The following is a 24521-nucleotide window of genomic DNA, read 5'->3' on the forward strand; positions in this document are numbered from 1 at the left end:
TACAGACCTGAAAGCTACTTAATATATTCAGTTACCCTCTCTAAATAATATACCATTACTCTAGCTTTAACCATGTACTTAATGGTGTTTGATTTGATTTGGTTTTTTGAGATGGGGGTCTCCCTGTGTAGTCCAAGCTGGCCTAGAATTCGTGGTCCTCCTGATTCAGCCTCCCAAGAGCTGGGATTACAGGCCTGTGTCACTATACTCAGATCAATGGTGTTTTTTTGACAACCATTCAAATAAGTATAAAACCAGGATGTGAGGGCGATCTGGCTGCAACATCTCTCACTCCATTGCTCACCAGGATTGATCTGGCTGACCTGGTTGGCTAGGCTGGTATCCCCCCTTCCTCCCTCACCACTCCATAAGCTGGGTGGAAGACAATAACTGTTTTCCAGTGAAGGGTATACGAGTGGCTGTGTTCTCCTAATAGAACCTCCAAACAAGTTCTCAAGGACAAATGAGCATGAAACCAACCGAGGGTATACGTACAAGGATAATGGGAATTCACAAGTAATTACTGAAATAAAAACTACACATCACTAGTGAGAAATGTACTGGCCATTTGGGGATGGAAAAAGAATTCTCTTTTGCCTCTGGATTTTCCAGGACCTCCTAACACAATGTAGATGCACAGAAATGTCAATGATTGACTCAGGAAAAAAGAGGCATATTGTGCCATATTGTTTGCTCAAGAATTTAATATTGCCTTAAGAATAAAAAATTCTACATCCTAAGGGCAAATCTTCAGATTATAAATTTTACTCCCCTCAAAATCTTAGTACACTATTCTTAAAGAAAACAGCATTATGGCCAATTTTACTTTATAAAATCCTTACCCCCTCTCATTTTAAAAAGTGAACTCTTGGTCAAAAATCATAGCCAGGAAAGTTCTATTTAATTAAGTAATATTCCTTTTGAGGTTTCTAACTCTTTTAGGAAACTTCTTGTTTTAGGTTGTTGGAATGATAGGTGATGAATGTGTAGGAATCAAATAGAATTAAATAATAGGCCTGAAAACTGGAATCTGAGCAGATAAATATTTTAAATATTGAACATAGAGGAGAAAGAGCCAACATTTGCCAGGTGCTTATCAATTGTCAGACACTGGGCTAGTGCTTAAAGTGAATTCTTTCATTTTTAATGCTGTGGCATTATAACTCCTACTACCAATGAGGAACGTGAAGCTTGGAAATGCTAAGTAATTTGCCCAGGTAGTGCTTTTTAAACGGAAGCTCCAAATCATGTACTCCATTTCACAATATCTCACCTGTGATAAGGAGACCATCTCAAGTGAAGTGTGAGTGACATTGCATATGAATCATTGTGGGACATTGGGACACAGAAAAATGGTGCTGAGTAGGCTAGATGAGATGAAGTTTGGGAGGCAAAAATTGAGTAATTAAGAACATCAAGGTAATGGGTAAAACCAAGAGAACAGATACTCAAGGGGAAGTTTTGTTTACTCATGTGTAAATATGAATACAAACTAAAGAAATGCACTCTCTTCCTGCCTTGCTGGCTCTGGGCAAATGCTGCACAACGTGAGTGAATCTGAAACTATGTGAGTCAGAGGCCAGGAGAAGTTGGTCTAATTTTTGTCACTCTGGTTTTATAAAGACAGCAAAGTTTACAAATTTTATTCTCAGTTGACAAATTTTATACACTATTGCTATCTATACTCAGTAGCATATAATGATTGTTTTGTCTGATAAAATCATTGAACACCTGCTTTGTACATTGTTTTTTTGGCAACTAAAAATTAATTTATTAAAATGAATGAATTTTAAAGGTACATTGTGAGAGTTACAATAAAAGTTGCTGAGGAATATGGATTTTTTTTCTTTTTCCTTTTGGTGGTACTGGGATTTGAACTCAGGGCCTAAGGCTTGCATGGCATGTGCTCTACCACTTGAGCCACACCTCCAGTCCTTTTTTGCTGTGGTTATTTTGGAGATAGGGTCTCAGCTTTTGCCCAGGCTGGCCTAGACCACGATCCTCCTAATTTTATGCTTCCCACCCACCATGGAGGGGATAACAGGCATGCATCACAACACCCAGCTTTTTTCCATTGAGATGAGGTCTTGCAAACTTTTTACCCCAGGCTGGCCTGGAACTGTGATTCTCCCAATCTCAGCTTTCCACATACTTTGGGATGACAGTTGTATACCACTATGCCCAGCTATTGGTTGAGATGAAGTCTCAAGAACTTTTTTCTGGGGTTGGCCTAGAGCTGCAATCCTCTCGATCTCAGTCTCCCAAGTAACTAGGATTACAGGCGTGAGCTACCAGTGACTGACTTCCTTTTCCTTTTAATACATGGATTCTTACAATGCTGAGAATACAACATTGTAAAGGTGATCTATATTCTTTCCAATGTTTCTCTTTTGTGCTAGCTGTAGGTTAAACAATCATTTTTACAGGAATGTTAATGAAGTAATTTTCATGTGATTGATAATGCATGTATTGATATATACAGCATTTCTCCAATACCTATTTTGTGAATACGTAAAGGCAAACATCTTTCCGCATCACTGATAAAAAACAGAATTATCTTGATTGCAACCCTATCTGATTATTGTTCTTTCAGTGTTGTTTTCTATCTGGCCTCTGAGAAAATGGGAATTGAGACATAGATTATAGTGAAAAACAACAAAAATATTATCTTGGGATATTATTTTCACACATATCAAAAGTTTGTTGAAACATATTTATGATACTTTAAAAAATGCATTCTCATTATTCTGTAGTATGAATGAATACCTTAAAATCTGTGCACCTGTGAACTAAATAAAGCTTATACTGGAACATTACCATGTTTCCATGATGATATATGGCTGGGTAAAGAAGAGGACACATTTACCCAAAATCCTAATAATGTATAAAATTATTATTGATCATAAAACTATTTCCTTAGCCTGAAAAACAGCCTCACTGCATTAAATGGGGCCTAGGATGCTAAGCAACATGTTCAACAGCCTCAGCTGAGCTACTCACCAATCCCTGTTTGCTGGACTCCCTGCTTCCCTATTCTCCCTTCTTCTCTCTCCTTCTCCTGAGAGCAGGTCTCAGCTTCCAACCCAGCATGACAGGGTTCAGTCTAGTTTGTAATTTCCCTACCTTCTTTCACTAACAATGAAAAATCCTATCATCCTTAGCTTTTTTTTTTTACCTTGTTGAACAATGTCTCTGAATATAATCAGTCTCTCATCTCCCCATCTCTGCCCTGCAGATTCTGTCCTCATACCTGTGTCTCATGTAGACACCCCCTTTACCTGCTTGGGCTCTGATCCCACAGCAGAGCCTGTAATCAATGTGAAGTCCAGACATCATCTTTAACATGTTTAAACTACAACAGCACAAGCCAAGCTACCCTTCCCAGTGTGTCCCTCTCACACAACTTGGGCTTGGGTCCTTAACCTAGGCCAGCTACACATACAGATGTCCTCTTCAAACAACAAATAAACAAAAAGAAAAAAATTGCCCGTCCACTTTACTGTGGATCTTAGCTCCCATCTGACAGAGATAAAAGACACTTCCCAGCCTTACTCATTTTATCCTTATTTTATCCTTTAAGAAAATCAACTGCAGGTTGACTGTTTCTAATTCAAAAGCCAGAAATATGAAATGCCTCAAGATCTAAAATTTTTTGAATGCCAACATGATGCCACATATGGAAAATTCCATACCTGGCCTCTTGTGATAGGTGGCAGTCAAAACATGGGTTCACTAAAAATATGGTATAAAAGTACCTTGGGGCTATGTGTATAAGCTACATATGAAACACAAACGAGTTTCAAGATATCTATGTATATGCAAATATTCCAAAATCTAAAAAAATTGAAAATGTGAAACTTCTGGTCACAAGCATTTCTGGTGGTTTTTTTTGGCAGGTTAGGGGATTTTGAACTTGGGACCTTGTGCTTGCTAGGAAAGAGCTCTACCACTTGAGCCATGTAGCCAGTCCTATTTTTTGCTTTAGTTATTTTTCAGATAGGGTCTTGTGTTTTTACCTGTGCCAGCTTCAGACTGTGATCCTGCTACCTACACCTCCCACCTAGCTGGGATTAATGCATGCACAGCTTGTTTTGTTGAGATGGCGTCTCATTAACATTTACCCTGGGCTGGCTTTGAATTGTGATACTCCTAATCTCTACTTCCTAATTAGCTGGGATTACAGTCATAAACCACAATGCCTAGCTTTTTTTTTTTTTGAGACAAGTTCTCACTATGTAGCCTAGGTTGGCCCAGAATTTATGATCCTCCTGCCTCAGCCTGGCAAGTGTTGGGATTACAGACATGCACCACCCCACCTGTCTAGTTCCAAGGTTACTCAATCTGTAACTCTAACTTTCATCTTTCCCTCAGAGGCCAGTACTAAATTCCCAAGGATATCATTTGACACTTTTGTTGCTATTTCAAACTCAACAGAAGAAAAAGGAAAAAAAAAACAGTGGAAACAATGTTAACCTACACACAAATCATAAAATCCAAACAAGACATGTTCCTTGCCCTCATCAGCATTCTTTCTTAAGTACAGATGGCATCAGAGTCAATATTTACAGCTAATGTTTGTCTGACTCTGGGATTTTCTACATTCAAAGAACCTACAAAAAGTACTCAGTATCATGAGTAGGCATTCCAGGTTTCTAGAAATCTAATCTGAAAACATGAACCATTTTCGTTGATGAGAAGAACTGAGGCTAATAGAGTAGCTAACTCAGCAAGTTTTATTTCAATGTAAATGTATTAAATGTCCATGAGTTCCAGATGGTGAGTAGCACTGAAAAAGCAAGACAAATTGTAAGGTGATGCAGAATCCCTCCCCTCTCTCCCCACTGTTACGTGTGTTATTCAGGAAGTGATTTAAAATACATGGTTCCAGCAACTGTACGTTAGCCACACAAATCATAGGGAGAAAGTATGGGAAGTCCAAAAATACTTTATGTTTGGCTTTGGAATGTGTTCTGTAGTCATAGTTTCAGATGGCTGTACCTATTATTCTGGGAATTCGTTAAAACAAAATAATGACACTACAAGAGAAGACCCAACAAAGGAGAAGCTGGAAAACATCTCAGGCTCCCCAGAGGGACCTTGTAAGCCCCTTCCTGTATGTAACCCACTTAAACAGAGCATCCAGCTAAACTGAGCTGCCTATTTCAAACATTTCCTGAAGCAGCCAGCTGCTTCACTGTTTGGGTTATAAAGAGTTCCCATAATCAATGCACAGAAAGACAGGGTCAACACAAGAAAATGAGAAGCAGCAAGTAAATGAAGCAAAGCCGATGCTGTGGATGGGAGTACTACAAAGGAAATAAATGCAATCGGTAAAAGTGGAAGTGGTATTTGTCTGTGGATTACTCAGTCTGACAAAGACTTTAATTTTATTTTGCAGATATAAAGATGCCCAAGAGACATTAAAGCAGAATGAAGAAACAACTTAAAGTTGAGATTTGAACCCACATCTAGTGGAACTCTAAGCCCAGTGGCCTTTCCATTATGCCTTGAGGCTTCACTATGACATGTCAGTCCAAAGAACAGCACATCTGGGATAAATCAAAGTTCTAGGTAGCCACAAGACTGAGGTCAGGCAGAATTTGGGACAGGCCAGGAATAACGTTAAGAGGATTTGATTTATTTTCCCAACAAAAGGACCACAGATAGGACTTGTCATGCAATGGAGGGCCAAGAAGGAGGGAAATTGGGAGGATGTTGTGTGGTTGACATTTTTGTAACAAAGCTGACATATGCCTATTGTCACTTTCTAGCTTAAAATCTTAAACTGTTTCCTCGTTGCCTATAGATTTAAGTTTAAATTTCTTTGCATGGCATTCAGAGCCCTATCAAATCTGGATCCCATTTATCCAGACAGAATTATCTCCTGTCACAAATTTGTTATACCCCACACAGGCCCTGTAAGGTTGACTCTCTGTATCTGTCAGTGCTGCATTTGCCAATTCACCCAGCCACAGATCAGAAATCTTTGGGAAAAAACTGGCTCCTGAAATAATGACAGACTCCAGACTTGAACGTCTCATTATTATTCCCTACATGCTACAGTATAAAAACCATTCACATAGCACTTACATTGTATTAGGTATTATAAGTCATCTAGAGATGAGTTAAAGTGGAAACAGGAGGAAGTGAGTGTGAACTATGCAAATGCTATGCCATTTTATGTAAGGAACTCGAGCATCCATGGCTTTTGGTATCTGTGAGGGTTCATGAAACCAATCCTCCACAGCTGTGGAGGGATGACTGTACTTTTAGGCCTCCATGCCTTTCCATAGGCCAGCTGTGGAATCCCATCCATCCCCACCCCCATTCTCTTTTCTGGTGAAATTTCATTCAACCCAAGTCCAGCTCAAACAGACATTTCCCTCAAAACCCTCATTGTTTACACATCCATGTTAACTGCATAATCTCTTCCACTTGAGCTTTGTGAATACACTGCTCCCTATTTCTGTTGTTCCAACAATTTCGTGTTGTCTCAGAGTAGGTGTTCAAAAATGCTTACTGAGAATTCCAGAAGGAAGGGTTAACAGCTAATCAACATATTTACATGGCTGGCACTCAATAAATCTTTACCTTGCATTACGAGGGGAGGGAAGTGGGGATACAAAAGGTGTTTATTACTCCATCACTAACTCGGGAATTTATGATGTATGTGGGGAAAGAACCTTCACATCATGCAACGTACAACAGCTAAGTGTTAAACTGTAGAATAAAAGTACAATTGGTATTCAAAAACTGGAGAGGCAATTGCAAGCTAGAGAAGGTTTCATGGAGGAGAAAGGGTGTTCTCTGCCCAGGAAACAAAATGGCTAAGGGCTTGGAGATGAGAATGAGGCTAGCATTTGCCCTGACCAGAAGACTAGCTGGGTGTCCATGATCATTTGGATAGAGATAAGTCTCGAAGGACTTGGGAAGCCAGTGGAGTTCATTGTGGCTTTTGAGGAGCAACATGATAAAACACTATTTTTGGAGGTAAGTATGGCAGTGATAGGTTGGAAGAGAGAGAGGAGGAAAGGGCTAGGAAAGCAGTCTGCTACTTACAGTTTCAGTGCAGGATTTAGTTGCAAGTGGAAGAGGGGAAGGGGAAAGGAAAGAAGGGCACAAATTCCCACCATTTGGACTAACACCAAGGCAAAAGCCAGGTGGTGGGTGGACAGAATGGTACTAGTTTGTGGTATGGCATGCTGGTGTCCTGTTTTACTAGTGAAATTTACATGTCGGTTCAAATAAATTAATACTTCCATCTCAACTAACCCACTTAGCAAAAACAATCTTCCATTTCAACTAATTTGCTTAGCAAATCAATATGTGATCAGGCTGACACACATGACCCCTCAAATAAAAATATAAGCATGTCACATATTTCAACACTAACAAGCACAGAGAAGCAATAAACTTTTCTATTTATTGTTTTTGTTCCACAAACGTACTTGGCATGCATAAAAATGCATGGCATTCTGGGAAGATAATATATACCAGATACTGCAAACATGGAAAAGAGAGATGAGAGAGAAACAATGGGGTGAGAGAGGCATTATACAATTTACCAAGACAGGAGTACTGTTTCATCATTTAAAAGAAAACATTAAAACACTCCTATGTATAATAGTAAAAGCAATGTGAGTGCACACACACAATCTTCCATCTGCCCACTAACTGTACTCTGAGCTACTCGAAGACAGGGATACTTAAATCTGTGTCCCCACGTGGTTGCCACAAACAGAGGGCTCAGAAAAGAAACTAGTTTGTATTCCAATTTCAGTTTTAGTTATTTTATTTTGTGAAGTAGAAATGAAGTGTGGATCTTGGATGTTAACCTTTGAGATGACATACAGGTGCTTATTTTAGAGATTTGGTCTAATCTTAAATTCAAGGCACTTGCTCCACCTGTCAGACTTGCAGAAGATAAAGCCCTGGGAGGAAAAAATCATAGTGCTTCTTCTCACAGTGTGCTCTTCATCTGAGAATCAACCTCACAAATGAGCAGGGGTTATGAGAAATGATGCAAAGTCTGAACAGGCAATACCAGAGCAGCAGTCTTCAAACTTGTTGGTCTCAGGATCCCTTTATCCTCAAAATTATTGAGGACCCTAAAGAGCTCTTGTTTATATGAATTATATTGATAGATAATTACTATATTGGAAATTAAAACTAAGAAATATTTCATAAGTATATTTATTCATTTATTTAAATATTATATCCAACCCATTATATGTTAACATTAACATGTCTTGAAAATTAACTGTGTTTGCCAAAATAAAAATTAATGAGGCATTTTTGCATTCTATTTTATGTCTGACTTAATAGAGGAAAGTTGGATTCTGCTTCATACATTCTGTTGGCCATCAGAGCAATGGCATTGCTACCCATCATATAGCTTCTAGAATATTCCACTGTATGCTTATGGGAAAATAAGTGGGAAAGACAAATAATGTCTCAATAGTAATATGAAAAGTTTTGACCCTACAGATGCCCCCAAAGGGTCTTATTGCTAAAGTAGAGAAAGAACTCAGCTTGGAGAAACTGTACTTGGACAATACCCACAGTTGATGAGAAGGGAGAAGACACACAGTCAGACATGTTGACAGCTGTGAAATGAAGCAAATGACAAACTAATCTTTCCAAAGAAAATTCTTTCCAGAGAAGTAATAACCTGGATATATAAAGATATTTTAAAGTCATTAAAAATGGGTCACAATAGATGAATAAGCAAAAAAAAAAAAAAAAAACACTGCTAGGTAATTTACTAAAATTCAGATAAATTAAACTTAATAATATGCTATCTTCATTTAGCAGATCAGGTTTTCTTTAGTTTTCACTCAGAGATTCTTCAGATGTGATAACAAGTATTCTGTTACACAGGCTTTTAAGAGTATGAAAGAAGAAGAAAGTGAGGAATGCATATGGGAAAGGAAGAAATATGATATTCTATTTTGGATTGCATGAATGCATTCCTATTCAGCTCTAAGAATGTCAACTACAAATTGTGAAAAATGAATTCAGAAATTATAAGGTTAATCTACCAAAAACTGAATTTCTATATATTACCATAGAATTAGGAAATACAATTATAAAATAATTCATTTATGATAGAGCCATAAACTTGAAGCATAATATTGCTTAAATATTTATAAAAACCAAACATGAAGGAAAAAGGAAGGCATAAGTCAAGAGAGCTATACCATGACCTTGGTTGGAAAGTCTAAATACGGCAAGAAGGAAAGACTCATTTGAATGACATTACATCTATATATTATATCATCTCAGCCTCCTGAGTTCTGGGATTATAGATGTACACCACCCTGCCCAGCTTAAATCTCTATATATTACTCTAAAGTTCTCATAGCATCTTTTATATAACTTGATATGTTGATACTATAATTCATCTAAAAGAATAAATAGGTGAGGATACTAGTGTATGTACTTTCTTAAATATAAATATGGTAAACTTAATCCTATAGATTTTAATCTTTTACAAAGAAGTAATCATCAAAATCTTATGGCATTGGATTAAGAGAACAGATCCTCGTAATGGATCCAAACTGTCAGAAAAACTTAATAGGTGATAAACCAGAAGCAGCACAAATATAAGAATCACTTTTTAGTAAATAGTTGAGGGATGCCTTGATATAAAAATGGAAAATACAAGATTATAACATACACCACACTGCAGTAAGTTTCAGATGGGCTTTTAAAGTTGATTATAAAAAGAACACAGGATAGTATATTTACCTCAGATGTGGAGACTAGATGGAATTATTTCTGATTATAGAAAAATAAAATGGATTAATTCACATGTGCTAAAATAAATAACTTTTGACATCAGGAAATTACATCATAAAATGAAGGAAAAAGAACAGAAAGGTAATATATCTGTGTCATCGCTGATAAGGGTTAAAGAGAAGATGGATACAAACATGCGAGTAAAAAGCAAAGGAAGACTTTGGGGTTTTTGTCCAGCATGTAAGGAACATGGAAGTCATCACTCTTTTTCTCATGCTGAAAAAAAGCTGAGAAAACTAAGAATCAGCAGCTCTTCTTGAATCCATCAGAAAACTGAGGTCACAGGGCAAAGGTGCATATTGTTGCCACCAAAATTGGAGAGACAGGCTGGCAGACAGAGAATCACAGCTTATATCAAACAGAAACCTCCACAGGAACCCATACCAGGATGGGAAAACCTAACCTATAATTGAAGACTAGTTGAAGGATCAATGTGGACAAGTTTGAGAGTTAAAAACTCTGGGCAGAGTAGGGGTGGGGAACAGTAGTCTTAGGGAAACCCTCCATTTTGATGAGTGCTAAAAGGTTCTCACAGTGGAGAACACAATATCCAAGAACTGTAGGACAAATACAAAAAGTGTAACATATGCATAATGGAACTGCAGAGGTAAAAGAACCAAAGGAACAGAAGAAATATATGCTATAATAGTGACCAAGAGTTTCCCAAAATTCATGATGGGACACCAACCCACAGCTCTAGGAAGTTTCAAAGTACACTAAGGAGGATAAATGCCAAAGATCCTATATCTAGACATATCATATTCAAACTACAGAAAAATCAAAGGAAAAAAATCATAAAATCAGCCATGGAAATAAACACCTTATCTATGGAGAAGCAAGGATAAGAATTACAATAGATTTCTTTAAAAATGAGATAGAGAAAGATATACTACCACCACTAATCTAAACAAATCTGGAACAGGTTATTGATTTCTGACAAAGCAGATTTTATAGTGAAAAAATTATCAGAAGTCAGGTATGGTAGTACCCACCTATAATCCTAGCAGTTGGGAAGCAGAAGTGGGAGATTGTGAATTTGAAGCCTGCCTGGAATATATAGCAAGACCCTGTAAAGAAAAGGAAAAGGAAAAGGAAAGAATGAAAAAGGAAGGAAGGAAGGAGGGAGGGAGAGGAAGGACATCTGCAATGTCCTCCAAATCTCACATGTCAAAGGCTTGGTCCCCAAAGCAGTAGTGTTCAGAAGTGGGGCTTGTGGAAGGCAACTGGATCATGAGGGCTCTGATCCCATTAATGGATTAATCCATTGATGGATTCATACTTTGATAGCTTTACTGATGTCCTGCTTCACCTTGGGCCCAAAACAATAGAGCTAGCCAAGTGTGGAATGAAATGTGCGAAATCGTGAGCCAAAATATGCCTTTTCATCTTTAAGTTGATTTCCTTTCAGTATTTTGTTACTAACAGAAATCAATAGAGAAAGTCAACAAAACAAAAAGCTGGTTCTTTGAAAACATTGATAAAATAAAAAAAAAAAACTTTAGTTAGGTTAACTAATTAACAGAGAAGGCACGAAGTACTAATATCCAAAACAAAATAGGAACAAGGCATGGTGGTGCACACCTGTAATCCCAGCACTTAGGAGGTACCCAGCACACAGGAGTATCCCAAGTTGAGGTCAGCCTGGGCTATATAGTGAGTTTGAGGCCAGCCTAGGTTACATAGTGAAACTCTGTCTCAAACAAACAAAAAAATAGGGACCATCACTATTGATCACATAGACATTAAAAAGATAATGAAAGAATATTATTAACATTCTATGTCTACACATTTCATAGCCTAGATGAAATAGATTAATTACCCTTGAAAAACACAATCCACCAAAGGAGAATTACATACAAGGAGAATTAAATTATGTGACAAGCACTACAGCTACTAAAAAAATTGAGTCACTCATTAATGAACTTTCCAAATGGAAAGCACAAACCCAGATGGGTTCACTGGTATATTCTACCAAACATTATAGCATTCTTTATCATCTCTTTCAGAGGATAAAAGCAAAGGGAATACTTCTTAATTCATTCTATGAATTCAGCATTGCCCTAATACATTAAAACCAGATTCAGAAATAATAAGAAAACTACAGACCAATTATTTCCTGTGAACATAAATGCAAAAATCTTGAACAAAATATTAAAAAACTGAATACAACAATGTACGTAAAGAACTATACACCATGACCAAATGGAATTTATACCAGTAACTGAAGGGTAGTAACATTCAAAAATAAATTAATGTAATTTATCATATTAGCAGACTAAAGAAAAAAATCACATGATCAGATCAATAGATGCTGAAAAGCATTTGGCAACATACAACTGCCCATTCATGATAAACGGTCTTAGTAAACTTAGAACACAGGAACTTCCTCAACTTGGTAAAGAACATCTACAAAAACTTACAGCCAGCATGATATTTAAACAGTGAGCAACTTGAAGTTCTCCAGTATGATTAGGAACAAAGCAAGGATGTCACCTTCTCCTACCATGCCTTTTCAACATCATACTGGAAGTCCTAGCTAATACGGTAAGAAAAGGAAAGGAAACAGAATGTACACAGGGTAGGAAGGAAGAAATAAAATTCTCTTTGTTTTTAGATGACATGATTGTAGATGTAGAAAATTCCAAAGAATCAACAAAAACACTTTTGGAACCAATAACAACTATAGCAAGTTTTTAAAATACATAAAAGTCAACTGCTTTCTTATATATCAACAATGAAAACTTGGAATTTGAAAATAAAAATGCAATGCTATGTAAATTAGTACCAAAACCTGAAATAATTAGGTATAAAACTAACAAAATGCATACAAGAGTTATATGAGCAAAATTACAGACCTAAATAAATGGGGAGATATTTTATGCACTTGGATAAGAAAACAATATTGCCAAGAAGTGAATTCTTCCTAACTAAATCTATGCAGTCAATGAAATTCCAGTTAAAATCCCAGCAGATTATTTTGTAAATATTGACAGACTAATTCTAAAGTTTACATGGACAGGGAAAAGACCTGTAATACCCAACACAACAATTGAAAGAAAATAGCAAAGTCAGGGGACTCACACTCCAACTTCAAGACTTACTATATGATATAGTAATTGAGACAGTGTGGTGTTGATGAAAAATAGACAAATAGATCAACAGAAAAAAATAGGCAGCCTGGAAACAGACCCACAAAATATAGTCAGCTAATGTTTGACAAAGGAGCTAAGGCAACACAATGGCACAAAATAGTCTTTTCAACAAACAGTGCTGAAACAACTGAACATGGCCATGCAAAAAATTAATCTGAACGTAGTTCTTCAATTTTCACAGAAAATAACTCAAATGGATCATTGGCCTAAATGTAAAACACAAAAGTATAGAACTCCTAGAAAATAACATAGGTGACCTCAGGTTTGGTGATGACTTTTTAGATACAAAACCAAAAATATGGCCCATGAAAGAAAGAATTTATAGATTGTACTTATAATTAAAAACTTTTTGAGACCAGGTCTCAGTATGTAGCTCAGGCTAGCCTGGAACTCTCTATCTAGCCCAGGCTAGCCTCAAACTCAGACTCCTCCTGCCTCCATCTCCTAAAGTAGCTGGGATTGCAGATATGCACCACCACATCCAACAATTAAAAACTTTTGCTCTGCAAAAGTCACTATTAACAGAATGAAAACAATCACATACTGGGATAAAATACTTGTAAAAGACACACACACACACACACACACACACACACACACACACATATAAAGGACTGACATCTAAAATATACAAAGTACTCTTAAAATTCAACAATACAAAAACCCCCAAACAAATCAAGTAAGAAATGAGTAAGAGACCTGAACTAAAGAAGACACTGAGATGACAAAGAAGCACATGAAAAGATGCCAACATCCTACATCAGCAGGGAGTTGCAAATTAGACTGAGATACTACTACATACCCATTAGAATGGCAAAAATCCAAAACTTAACCACCAAATGCTGATGAGGATATGGAGCAACAAGAACTCTTATTCATTGCCCAACTACTTTGGAAGACAGCTTCGTGGTTTCTTACAAAACTAAACATGGTCTTACCATATGATCCAGCAATTGCACTCCTGGCATTCACCCAAATGAATTTATGTCCACACAAAATCCTGCACACAAATGTTTACAGTCCTTTTCTTTGTAATTACCAAAACTTGGAAGCAACCAAGCTGCCATTCAATAGATGAATGGATAAACTGGTACATTCAGACAATGGAAAGTTATTCAGCACTAAAAAGAAATGAACTCTCAAGTCATGAAAAGACATGGAGGAGCCTTAAGTGCATACTGCTAAGTAAAAGAAAACATTCTGAAAAGGTTATCTACTGCACGATTCCAACTACATGACATTCTAGAAAAGGCAAAACCTTGGAGACAATAAAATAATAAGTGGTTGCAAGAGATTTAGGGTAGGGGAGAATAGGCAGAGCAGAGAAGATTTTAGGGCAGTGAAACAAGCTACTCTGTACAATACTACAGTGGTTAGCATACAGTATATAGTGACATGTATACTATAATGTATATGCCATTACATACTTGTCCAGACCCATAGGATGGACAAAACAAAACAGGAGCCCTGCTGGGCATAGTAGCATGAGCTATAGTCCCAGCTACTTGGGAAGCTAAGGCAAGAGGATCACATGAGCCTAGGAGTTGGAGGCCAGACTGGGTAACATAGCTAGACCCCATATAAAAAAGGAAAGAAAGAAAATGAAACTCTAATATAAACTATAGAGTTTCCTTAATAATAATGTATTATTATTGGCCTGCCATTTGTGACAAGTTACTAATAGATGCTGAGGTAGGATGTAGATAGGAATTTGTGCTTTCCACTCATTCTTTCTGTAAACCTAAAACTGCTCCAAAAAAAATAAGTCTATAATTTTTTTTAAGTTAAAGAAAATAGCTCAAGTGGAGGAGCATTTGTCTAGCAAGCACAAGGCCCTGAGTTCAAACCCCAGTACCACCAAAAAAATTTTAAGTCAAAGGAGACTAAAAGAGCAGTTTACTCATAGGGAAATTTTGATGCTAAAAGTCATCCTGTGAATTGATGATTTGAGCAGAAATCTCCCTAATAATTAAAGAATGGAAATCTACAGTTATGTAAGCCAATGGTTCTCAAACTTAAATGGGCAATCAGAATCCTCTGGAGGGCTTGTCGGAACAAATTGCTGGGCCATGTCCTCTACTTTCTCATTACATAGGTCTGGGGTGAGGCCTATGAAATGGTATTTCTAGCAAGTTTCCAGACAATGCTAATGGTGTTAGTCCTGGCATAAATGCTGAGAAAAATTAGAATATGGGACTTTCAGCTATACGAAGTTAAGGGTACATATTAAGTAAGTTCAAGCTTTCTGCAGTGTATACTGGAGAAGCTGGGAGAGAAGGACTAAGAGTCTGAATTTATAAGTATCAGCTGTTTAAAAATTTGAGAAAGATGACTAAAATATACTTGCTGTCTCTATATCTTTCATCACTATTTGTAATCCTATGCTGACCTGAAAATCATACATTTGTAGTGGGCAATAGGCAAACATGATCAGAAAGGTAGGAATGGATAGATCAGCTTAGCTGAAGTACAGAGTAACCACTGAAAAATAGTGCTGAGGATATATTAGGGACAGGCAAAATCTGAATTCTCCAACCCCTCCCCCTCTTCTATTGTCCTAGATATCTTTAACTTATTTGACTGCCCCCTCACTTCCAGAAGATAAAATGTGCTGCTTGAACTCGGGGACACTTTTCTGCCTCTCTCTATACCCACACCTGAAGTTAAAAAGTAAATAGGGACTCAGGAAGACAAATACCACGTTTTCTCTCATATATGGAGTCTAGATTTTAAAAAACATGAAAGTAGACAAGGGACTATTTGGGAAGAGGAAGAGGAAGGTGACCAGCAGGAGGGGGGACAAGAGAGGGTAATGGGGAATGAATCTGATCAAAGTACAATATACACATATATGAAAATGTCATAATGAAACCCATTATTTCATACAATTAATATACACTAATTTTATTAATGTAGATGGGGAGCATATTAAGAGTTTCTAAGAAACCCGTTTATGTGCCCACTGGACCAAACACCCAGTGGCTGCCTATTGTGCACATTGCCATGCTTCTAGTAATGAGCAGAGTGGCTGGCATATAGTAAGCGTCCCCTAAACAACTGCTGAAATAATCTGAGGGAGGTGATACAGAGATGAACAGTCCTCTTCCATGAAAATGATGTACCTGTGCAGTTGAAAAGCTCAGTACTCTGTGCAGTGGAGATGAGAGAGGAGACAGATCCAAAGGCCTAAGTACCAGAACTGAGTGTGTGTACACCTGCCTACAAGAAGGCTCACTCTACCCTTCCGGTCATGAACAGGTCATGGGGAGATCTACTCTTCTCTATGCTTCTGATAACCTGCTAAAAACAAGATCCATCTTTCTGCAGGGGGAAGAAGAAAAGGAAGACCCATTTCACTGCACATTGAGCATGTGAACATGGTGTTAATAAAGATGCTTATGCTCACACACACAGTAGGCAGTAAGGCTACTGCATCTCTGACACCCAGAAGGCAATAAATACTTACTAAAGAAATGAATAAGTGAATGGAATAGAAGGGTACGCACTGGTCTACATCAGTCCAGGCTTATGCTTTTAGAATTTTCATAGCAGAGCATCATTTTGAAAAAGCACTCAGCCCCAGGTACCAAGGATGAAAGGGAGGAGGAAATCAGATGTTGGGCCATCCATACTCCCTAGGTGAGAGAGATAGACAGACATACAGAGAAAGTGATGGACCAAGAGATAGACTGGGACAGAGACATACAATATCTCTCTATGTGATTATAGTAATACAAATATTATAGCCTACAAGGATGTAGGCTGTTCTCATTTCATATTGTGTGTTGTGCATATAAGACCAATGACAGAAGAGACCCTATTCTTCACTCCCTCTCCAAGTAAAGTCTGTGGTAGGCATCTAAAGGCAGCTCAGAGTATTGTCTGCAGGTCCTGGGTGATAAGGGATAGCTTATAAGCTCAAACTCCTACATATCCTGTAGGTATGCAGTTTCTCCATGAATGGGCATATTTTCCCCCAAGAGGATGGGAGAATAAGAAGGCTCACTCCTTGGCATTCTCCATCACTTGTGACTATATGTTCTGTGGATCCATGTAAGTTGTTCTTCTAAAATTGCCCACCTCTCTAGAGAGCACATCCAGAGACTCAGCCCATCTTATTTATCACTGCATCCTCAACACTAAACAGTATCTGACACAGTAAAAACTCAAGACACTAAAGAAGGCAAGAAGCAAGGCATAATGTCACTGGGCCTTTTTAGAGGTAGGAAAGGCTCCCTGCCATTGACTCCTTGGCTGGAGACAGTACTTGAGATAGCATTCACCTCTATGCTGAAAGGAAGTGAGTGGGAGAATAGATCAGAAGGCTCTGCTTCCTGTCCCAAAACCCAGTGTGGACAGCAGGAGGGAACACAGAGGACTCTCACTCATACTCTGGGTACATGAATATGTAGACATTTAATAAGGACATTTATTCTAGTCAGAGACAAGCCCCACAGAGTGCCTGAAATCTCTATTCTGCTGTGTGCTTCTCCAACACACACCTGTCACTCAAAAAAATTCCAAGGGAGGGAGGAAGGAGGTGATGCATAGGCTCCCTGTCCTTCTTGATGCAGACAGCCTCACCCTCTCTGAACCCTTGCCCAGGTGCATTGCATTGAGACAGCACTGGCACCCAGATAGCAAGGATTAGAGAGGAGGAGCAGGGTAGAAGGCTGGGGCTCTGAGGTGCTCAATGCAGAGAAGGTTCTCTTACATTGGTCTGTGTGAGCACAGGAATGAGAAGTCTTGCACTTTGCGTGTTTTGGGAGAGGGTGTCAATAAGAAGTCCCACTCTGTGGCCCACCACCAACCTAGCACATGCAGGAATTTTGGGTGACACGGAAGTCCGTTATTCTACACATCTTCTTTGAGGCAAGAACCAAGTCCATCCGTGAACTACCATCTGTTCATGGCCCTGGAAGCACAGTGTGAGCACATCTTAAGTGTTCAGTCTGTACTTGTGGAAGGAAGGGGAAGGAGAAGGAAGGAGGGAGAAAGGAAGGAGGGAGGAAGTGGTGATTCACAGGTGCTTTGTCCTTCTGCCGGCAGTACACGGCATGTAGTCTGAGTGTACTGGAGTACGGGCTGCATGGAGGCAGCGCTCGCATCTAGGTGGCAAGGATGCAAGGGAGGAAGGCTCAGGAAGTGCATACCACATGCACATCCACAGGTTCCGCTATCTGAGTGAGGGAAAGAGAAGTTCAGTTTCTGGCACCTTCAGCCTATCTATCCACCCGAAGTTGGAAGTCATAATGAAGTTTATTCTCTATGAGCCTACTACACAGTATGGCTGGTATCTTCAGACTGGTTAGTTCACTACATGGTTAGTTCACTATGGCATTCCTAAGCAGCAGAAATTCAGTAAATTTGTTAAAGGGATGGATAAACAAACGGATAGACCAAAAATGCATGCACAAATGACCCACATGAGAAAAACAAACCTGCTGCATAGGCATATAGGATCATGATCTTGTATATTTGAACAAGCCTGATGCACTGATAAGACAGCACTCGTGCTGAGTGTGGTGGTACATGCCTGTAATCCCAGCACTTAGAGCCTAAGGCAGAAGGATAGTGAGTTTCAGGCCAGTTTGGATTACATAGCAAAACCTTGCCTCAAAAAACAAAAACAAGAAACAACATAAAAAGAGGTTGGGGGCATAGCTCAGCAGTAGAGCACTTGTCTAGCATGTGCAAGGCCCCGGGCTTGACCCCCACCACTGAAAAAATTAACAACAAAAAAAGATAGCACTCATTCTGCAAGGATAGGAGAGTGCCAGCAAAAATCAGGGTTGGGCACTCTTGGGGATATACCCAAAAGACTGTGACACAGGTTACTCCAGAGGCACCTGCACACCCATGTTTATTGCAGCACTATTCACAATAGCCAAGTTATGGAAACAGTCAAGATGCCCCATTACTGATGAATGGATTAAGAAAATGTGGTATCTATACACAATGGAATTTTATGCAGCCATGAAGAAGAACGAAATGTTATCATTCGCTGGTAAATGGATGGAATTGGAGAACATCATTCTGAGTGAGGTTAGCCTGGCCCAAAAGACCAAAAATCGTATGTTCTCCCTCATATGCAGACATTAGATCAAGGGCGAACACAACAATGGGATTGGACTTTGGTCACAAGATAAAAGTGAGTGCACACAAGGGGGGTGTGAGGATAGGTGAGACACCTGAAAAACTAGATAGCATTTGTTGCCCTCAGCGCAGAGAAACTAAAGCAGATACCTTAAAAGCAACTGAGCCCAACAGGAAAAGGGGACCAGGAACTAGAGAAAAGGTTAGATCAAAAAGAATTAACCTAGAAGGTAACACACACGCACAGGAAATTAATGTGAGTCAATGCCCTGTATAGCTATCCTTATCTCAACCAGCAAAAACCCTTGTTCCTTCCTATTATTGCTTATACTCTCTCTTCAACAAAATTAGAAATAAGGGCAAAATAGTTTCTGCTGGGTATTGAGGGGGTGGGGGGGAGAGGGAGGGGGTGGAGTGGGTGGTAAGGGAGGGGGTGGGGGCAGGGGGGAGAAATGACCCAAGCCTTGTATGCACATATGAATAATAAAAGAAAAAAAAAGGAAAGACAGTGAAAAAAAAATCAGGGTTGGGGGACCTGCATGCCAGACATACATTTTAGTGTGTAACAAGAAAGTTCACACTTCTACAGGCAAGAGAAAATAATGTTACAGGCCCTCTCCTGTCTTTTAATTTTGCACAGAAATGTGTCTACACTTAACACATGTACACATATGCATGCCCAAGGGAGCATGTGTACACATAAGAGGATGAGAAGTCTCAATGCCTGGCACACCTGCGTGCCTGTTGTCTCAGCCTAGGAAAGAACACTCACCACACACCTCCACTGGATAGGAAGTCCCTTCCTCAGCAGGGCATGCCCAGCACAGGCACAGGACATCAACAGTGATGAATAAACATGTGCTGCTTGAATTGTTAGGCAGAAGATTCATGATGACAAGGCTCACCCTCCTATAATCCATGCACACAGGAGGTGTTTCGAGAATTCACAACTCCGATATGCAATGGGTATGGGAGAAGGAGCAGTTTGTTCTTCTGCATACCGTGCATTGCGTGTGCGTGTGTGTGTTTAAAGTGTTTGGTACATGCCCAGAGAAATAGTAGCAAGGCTCTTCCCTGCCCTTTTGTGGTGTGTTCACTTCACCTTCTGTCCTTACCAGGTGTATGGTGGCAAGAGAGAGTAATGAGATGAGGTCCTCCCTGTCACAGCCTGAAAGACCATGCATGAGGAATGGGGGAGCTCATTCTCTCCCACCCCCTCACCTGACTCGCTTGTCACTGTGATTTGTTGATTCTCAAACTTGAGAAACTATCAACATTAGTTGGAAGGCTTGTTAATAATGAGTACAGACTGCTCTGGTTACAATTTAGTAGGTCACAGGTGGGGCTAAAGAATTTGCATTTTCAACAATTTCCCAAGTGAGCCTGATGCTACTGGTCCAGCACAGCACTTTTAAGAACAACCAATCTCAATGGGAATCAAATGAAAGCTGGTTCATGCCTGTAATCTCAATACTTGGAAAGTGAGGTATGAGGATCGACAGTTTGAGGCCAGCCTGGGCTACATAGTGAGACCCTATCTTAAAAAAAAAAAAAAGGAAAAAAGAAAGAAAAGAATGGGGCAGTAATGTAACACTCTACTATTTATCTATCTATGGTGCTTGGATTTGAACTCAGGGATTCTTGCTAGACAGGGACTCTACCACTTGAGCTACTCTGCCAGCTCTTTTTTTTTTTTGTGCATTGAATATTTTCAAGATAGGATCCCACAAACTATTTGCCCGGGCTGGCTTTGAACTGCGATCCTCCCGATCTCTGCCTCCTGAGTAGCTAGGATTGCAAGTGTGGGCCACTGGTGCAAACTAAGGCTCTACTCTTTTAAACATAGATGAGCTTACACTTTGAATTTCATACAAGGACAGTGGACTGAGACAGCATTTGTACACAAGTACCAAGAAGGGGAGGGATCTGAATAGAAGGCTCAAACATCTTCAGATTGTGTGTGTGTGTGTGTGTGTCTGTCTGTCTGTCTGTCTGTAAAAGAGAAGGTGGAGAACTGAGAAGGGGGTAATGGGAAGGCTGCCTCCCTGGCACAAGTTTATGCATGAATAATGAGGGAAGAGGAAGTTCACTATCTTAAACTTGCCCACTAGAGGTGTGATGGAATCTATGTTAGTCATGTTCACCATCTCTCCACGATCAGATCTGCACTTGACAGGAGGCTATCTCTGCTTGTGAGAGGCATGAATGAATGAAGGATGGAGCTTGTATGCAGGTACTCTGTGCTCTACGTGGAAGCTGCTCAGCCTTTGAGTGCTTGCCCGGGCATACTACATTGACACAGCACTTACACCCAGGTGCGGAGAATGGAGAGGGGGAGCAGGGCTAAGGGCTCAGGCATCGGCACACCTACACAGCATGGGTGGGTGTGCTCACACATGTATATTATAGGAAAGACTTATGTTCCACATATAGTATGTTCACATCTGATGCAGACAGGTAAAGAAAAAGATCTGTCCCACACCCAGCAGTAGGAAGCAAAGGGCAGGAAGAAGACTTCCTTATTTTATTCTGTCTAAGGGAAGGGTAAGAGAGCTCACTGAAGCTGGGTCTGGTACATGGCCTGTAATCTGGAGGCAGAGACAGGAGGATCAGGAGTTCAAGGTCAGACTGGGTTATACATAAAGGGAACCGGAGGTGACAGGACAGGAGGAGAGGGGAGAGAAAGCAAGCTCACTGGTCCACACGCTGGAGTGGGAGAGGGGCAGCACACCAAGCTTCATCTCCTCCCTCCCTGTGCATACAGGTCCATGTCTTTGGATGTGACTGAGGGCACAGAGTCAGGGAGAATTTGAGAAATTTCATCCAGCAGAACCTGCACATCTTCCTGCATGTGGAATGGGAATTGAGGGACATAGACATCTACTTCATTCTTTTGAGCAGGAGCCTATGTCCACAACATTTGTGGATCGTAGTGTTTATTAGTCTCCTACAGGAATACAGGGTAGTAATCTTGTCATTTTGATCCCTGCTACATCCTCCATGACCAACATAGTACCTGGTGTCTAATAGACACTTGAATATTTGTAGAAGATGGAGAAAGGAATGGGGAGAGCTGGTGTGCAGGAGGTCTGTCTCTTTAAATGCAGGCAAGGCCCCCATCCCTTGGAGCCCTTGGATAGGGACTAATGAGTCAACACAGCACTGAAACCTAGGATGAAACAAAGTGCCAAAAGGCCCACTCTGTAGTTACTGGTTTGTGTGTGGGTAACCAGGTGGGCCCCCTCCTCTGCATATAGTGCATATATGTGGGATTGTACTGAGGTGTAGAAGATTCTCCTACACACCTGTGTGAGGTTGCAAAAAGAGACAGACAGAAAGGGAGGAGAGATGCGGGGATGTGTATCAAGTCCAAATCCGTGGCCCACCCACCCTCACAACATGCAGGCATAATGAAAGTGAAGGAGCTCACTCCTCCTGAACTGCTTGCTCCTTGAAGGGAAGGGCCAGATGTGGCTCATTCTCCCATGGACCAAACACCCAGCACAACACCTGTAATAGAGTAGGTAATCAATAGACAGACATAAAGGGTAGAAGGAAGCTGTAGAGATGCTCTGTCCTATGTGAAGATGATGCTCTCCCTCACTGAACCCTTGCCCAGGTGCACTGCATTAAGAACGCACTCTCACCCAGGTAGCAAAGATTAGAGAGGAGGAACCAGAACAGAAGATTCCAGCACCTGCACACCTGGCACATGGGTTTAACAAGAAGGCTCCCTGTTTTTGCCTAGTGCTTTCACCCAGAATTGAACTAAAGTAAAGAAAAATTTCTCCTAAAATATCCATGTGCAAGATGAAGGGGATGGATAACAAGTTCCCAATGTGGTCCGCTCACCCTCAAAACATGCAGGGAGTAGTGAGAAAGTTCATTCTCCGCCCCAGACTCTTAAGATCCAGGAAGGCAGAAGCCAAGTCTGTCATATTCACTCTTCTGGATCCCATGCCTAGCACAGCACTGAAGACACATTATTTGTAGAAGGAAAGAGGGAGCCAGGGGCAGAGGCAAGAAAGAGGCAGGCGGAGCAGCAAGCCCATGAGAGGTGATGTACAGATCTTCAATCCTTCTCCACGCAGAGGAGGCTCGCCCTCTTGGAATCCTTGCCCAGGTGCACTGCATTCAGAAAGCACTCTCACCCAGGGACAAAGGATTAGAGAGGAGGAGCAGAGCAGAAGGCCCAGGTACCTGCTCTTGTTTGTGCATGTCTGTGCATATTTAGCTCTCCTGGTCCCATCCCAGCAAAGCATCACTACATGCATCTAAGACCGACACCTCTCCCTAGGGTGTATGTATGCATTCACCACCAGGCATAGGTCACACAAAACATACAACGGTGCACTGCGAATTGCATCTTTTTTAGATCATACTCGAGAGGCTGCATGTGTTCAATACGTGTTGGGGGGTGGCAAGAAGGCTGGGACCATGCATGTACAAACACATGTTGGAAGATGGTACATTGAAGGGGATATTTTATTCCCTTTTGTGCCCCCGCTCAACTCTAAGCTTATTGTGCAGAGACTACACTCTCTGGCACCAGCAAGCTGGAAATAAAGAGAAAGCTCACGCTCAGACAGTGGTGGAAGCCTGTCCATAGAGCAAATGAAGTACATTGTCCCACAGGTGCCCTTTAGAGAGCTCGGGGACCTTAGCCATCTTATTCACCATTGTATCTCTAATGCCCAGCACAAGGTCTGGTATCTCACAGCAAACAAAGATATGGGAAACAGGGTGGGAAGGTGGCAGAAGCAACGTATAGGCACTTGGTCCTTCTACATGCAGACAAGGCTCGGCCTCTTTGAATCCTTGAATAGGTGTGTTGCACTGAAACAGCACTCACACCTAGGTTCCAAGGATTTGAGAGGGGGAGCAGACAAGAAGGCTCAGGCACCTGTCCTCTATGTATATGTGTGTGTGTGCGCGCATGTGTGTGTGTGTATGTGTGCACATGTGTGAATGCAAGTGTAGCTAGAACCAAGAGTCTTATTCTATGCATGTACAATGTTATTTGTGAGCTGTTGCACAAACAGGCAGAGAATGTTCTTTCTTACATGGTTTGGTATGAGATTTCAGAAGTTTCGTGCTTTTGTGAATGATATTGGTAGTGGGAAGTCCACACTAAGCCAACCCACTCTCAGGGCATGTAGGTGGAATGGCTGACAAGGAATTCCATTATTCTCCCTCAACTGTAAGCTCCATGAGGGCAGGGCCCAGGCATGACTTATTTATGACTGTATGCTCATTGCCCGGCTTAGTATCCCACATAGAACAAGTGGTCAATACATATTTGCAGGAGGCACGGGAGGAGAGAGAGGTGCTCTGTCCTATGCGAAGATGAAGCTCTCACTCTCAGAATCCTTGCCCAGGTGCATTGCATTCAGACAGCACTCTCACCCAGGTAGCAAGGATTAGAGAGGGGGAGCATGGCAGAAGGCCCCTGGCGGGTTAAGGAGGGGCTTA

General features: G+C 40.4%; 1 protein-coding gene across 1 annotated transcript in view; it reads right to left on the minus strand.

The window, feature by feature from the left end:
* Positions 1–24521, minus strand: part of Clcn5 (chloride voltage-gated channel 5) — a 143948-nt gene that overhangs the window by 46653 nt on the left and 72774 nt on the right. The gene's annotated exons all lie outside the window — the stretch shown is intronic.

The sequence above is a fragment of the Castor canadensis genome, chromosome X (assembly GCF_047511655.1).
Source record: "Castor canadensis chromosome X, mCasCan1.hap1v2, whole genome shotgun sequence".
Classification (NCBI taxonomy): domain Eukaryota; kingdom Metazoa; phylum Chordata; class Mammalia; order Rodentia; family Castoridae; genus Castor; species Castor canadensis.